The following is a 3,944-nucleotide window of genomic DNA, read 5'->3' as shown; positions in this document are numbered from 1 at the left end:
TCAAGCTCGTGAGCAATGGTATGTATGTGTAGCGTCGGTGGTGGTGGTGGGCCATAAAGGTCGCGCCGACCCATATATTTCGGGCTTGGCGCGCATTGTACCAGCCCCGGAATTGTATAAAGAAAATAAATTATCCAGCGTGGGAGCGCGCATGAATGCGTCCGCCGCCCAAAAGCTGTATATACACCATCTCGCCTCACGGCTGCGTGTATATGTGTGGGTGTGCGTTCAGCATCAGCAACATTAGTGCCACGAATTTACGTTATATTTGCGAGCTCCGTACTTTCGGATGTACGGACTATTTTGTTTCATTTCATACATTTTTTTTTTTTTTTTTTTTTTTTTTCTCGTTTTCCTTCCTTTTTCCGCAGTTACACTGTGTTGCTGACATGCATTTTATTCATACCTACGTTTTAATGCGTGATGGGCTCGCATTCGCGTAAAATTGGTGATCTTTGTTGCATCATTTGCTCCATTATACCTATCACCTCTGGAGGTAGGTGCTCTGCTCCATACCCAAATGGAGCCGCTTGAGTTTGGGTGGAGGACCATTGCGGTATTCGGGCTTCGTATGTAACATATAAGGGACGGGAAAAGCGTGGAAACTCGCAGACGGGCCGGGATACTTTGGGCGTGAATTCCCGTCCGTGAACACTATTAGGAGGTATCAAAAGAGAAAAGTCGATAGTAATGGTGAATTGCAGTGAATTCAATACAATTTGTTTGTATGCGAGTAAATGGCCAAAGGGTAACTTGGCGAAATCAACATTTTACTCTTTGGCAGCTTCCCACGGGCAGTTCCCACGTCGTGAAATGATAACAAAAAATCAATAAATATAAATAAATATTTGTACGCGTGATGAATAAGTGAAGCGGATAAAGGGGCTGAAAAGGACAAGATCGTCAGAGCGGTGTGTGGATGGAGGAATGATTCGCGTAACAGCAGCCGTCAACTCGTGTTTTTCCACCCTCAAAGGACCTTTTTTCCCTCCCTCTTCTCTTCTTGCGACAGAATTTTTTTGCCTACCCATCTATGATTTTTTTTTTCAACTTTATCTCTCATCGAGCGATACCGGGGAACGGAAATTTCCCACTTGTGGGTAAGCTATGTAAACACAGGACTTTTTTGTTCGCAACCAAGTTTTACGAGCAAATTATTTAATCGATACTTCAAAACGTTACTATTGAGATGTATATACACTAAAAAAATTTTCTTCGGATGGTTGACCAAAGGAATCCTCGCTCCGATTGAACTTCGGACTGACTCTCTAACGTACAGTAGTGTGGCTGTCATTGTGTGCACGACACACCGTAGTGGCTGGGTTATATAGGTGCTGTACGAGAATCACTACCACCAGCCAGACAGCTCTTGACCAACATCATCAATAATTGCACTGCCAAGAGCTCTCTCTCTCTCTCAATTCAAATTCGAATTCTCTCTCTCTCTCTCATGGTAAGAGAAAAAAAAAAAAAAAACTACTAAGAAGCCAAAGCAAACATACGCCCATATATCCCAAGAGGTACCGTACCAATATTGACAGCTTAATTTAACGCAAGATAGGTAATTTTATTTTTCCATTGCCTCACGGGTAGGTACATGAAACTACTGTCGTGCAAGTCACAATTTCTTCAATGACATTGAATATCGGTAGTATATACATATCGGTGGGAGCACCGTCGTCGCCATCAAGTAGTGATAAAAGGCAAGTGGATTTACGAGAGAGTAAACGCCTATTTCAAAGTATACGAAATCGTTAAATCCGAGTATACATATACCCCGTGAAAAGAATCGACGATCGCGCGTATAAATAAGAAATAACCGCGCTCGAGTGTTCGTTCCTTTACGATGCCACAACATCCCCTTTTTAAAGATGCTCCGTTCTCCTCTCGAACACAACAACACAACAAATACCCCCCCCCATCACTTTATCCGCAAAAGCCTCGGCAAAGCTTTTCTCGCAGCGCCCTCCTTCTGTTCTCTCGGCTCGACAGCTCTGTTGGCTGTACTGCGCGAAAATCGTCGACGATTCGAATTTTTAACTTTTTTTTTTTTTTTTTTTTTTTTTCCAAACGCGAGCATCGAAAAGCATTTTTCTCGGCACTGAACTTTCGTTTTTAATTAAAAACGGTGCTTTCCACGCGCACACGGGACGAGCACTCGAAGCAAACAATTCTCCACTCTCTGCAACCGCCTTTGACTCCCAACGCCCAGGCACCCGTCAGGTCCAACTGGCTTTGCTCCTCACTTTTTCTTTTTTTTCCTTTTTTTTTTTTTTTTCTACAAAATCGACGTTGATAACGCTCGAATCGGCATCGCCGGCCTGGTCGAGCCTTTGTTTTTCCAATTACTCGCAAAGCACTGCCTTGCCGTCCTGCAAACCCGTTCTTCCATTGTATTTTTTTTTTCTTTTTTATTGTTCCTGTACTCGTTGTCAGCACAATCCCCGATGGATTGCCTGCCGTTGTCGTCTTCATTGTCGTTAACGTGTATTTGTCCCGTTTCCCCCGTCCCAAGGGCTGCGGGTTAGACACCCATGGGCATTAAAACCTTAAAACCTACATACATACATACATATATTTGTCCCTCTGACGAGACTGTACACTATGACCGTTCCATTAAAAAAATATTGCACTCGAGTTTGACGTGTCCATCGGAGACCTGCAGTGGACGCAGCATCCGCGGACGAGAGCCAGAAGAGTCGAGTTTTCGCGACGAAAGATCAAGCGCAGGCCACGTATAAAGTCCAGTGGTGCAGCCGCGATGGAAAATCACGGGAGAGGCGCCGCCAGTTGAGATGTAAACACCAACGCCAAATACGTATGTGTGTGTATGCAAGGCGCGTCATAGAAGCGACGCAGACAGAGAGCAACACGTATACCTATAGAGTATGAGAGAGAGAGAGAGAGGAGTCTATAGCCGCAACACTCCGAGTCGCGCGCTAATGGAAGCGGCGCTCTGCTACTTATATCCGATGGAGGGTGGTTGTTAGGCACTCGAGCGTCGACGATGGCGGTGGTTGGTATGGGGAGGTTACATACAATACACGTGGTATCCCTGCACAGAAGCGAAATAAAATTCTTTGGGGGTTCTTCCCATGGGGCACAAATATGTTTGTATTTATGCATCTGGTATCTCCTGGTCGGTGGTACGGATGGTCGAGCGGGGGGTGCAATTCTGCGAGGAACAACGAGGGGAGAATTCATGCTTGGTGCGAGAAATCGTCTGTGAGGGCATACCTGTATTATACATTATTATACGCAAGAGGCTTCATGATGTACATATTTATGATGTATACATCAGAGGCCGAAAACTCTGGTGCTTTATACCTTTAGTGAGCCACCAGACACTTTTGCTACTTGATTCTTTGACACCTCGCCCATCAACCCTTACTCGTCATTAAATGTATTATACGGGCTTCTGTCGCTAAAGTAACGTTGGTTTCTTCATCATATACCAGCTTTCTCGCGGGTACGGCTTTTTCAGTCGAAATGACGCCCTCCTTTGAGCCATTACGGAGCTCACGTTTTTGAATACACGGAAATGCTAAAGGGTGTCTGGCCAACGGGCGACGAAGCACGAGCATTTTACCCTTACGCTCGTTAAGTTTTCTTTCAACCGCGGTATTGTTGACTCGCGTAAAAAATCACGTCTGCGTCGAAAGTTTATACGTTTCCATGCACCGAACGTTACATCGCGGCCATAACCGTCAACGCGCACTTGACAATTAAATCAAATTAATATACGCATACTTTTTGAGTACATCCAAACGCTGTGTGCGCCATCGATATTTTTGATTACCATTTGTTTTTTTTTTGTTTTTTCCCTCGCTCCGCGCATTACTGCAGGTATACGCAGTTGAGGGTCCACAAGCCGTGCAATATCGCGTTCAGCCGAGGTGTTGTAATTGCAGGTACGATTTTCCGGGGTCGGGCACGAAAATTGG

This window comes from Copidosoma floridanum, unplaced genomic scaffold (genome assembly GCF_036245765.1).
Source record: "Copidosoma floridanum isolate Cflo_tuat_1 unplaced genomic scaffold, Cflo_Japanese_pri ptg000009l, whole genome shotgun sequence".
Taxonomy (NCBI): Eukaryota; Metazoa; Arthropoda; class Insecta; order Hymenoptera; family Encyrtidae; genus Copidosoma; species Copidosoma floridanum.
Note: the sequence above shows the minus strand (reverse complement) of the source record.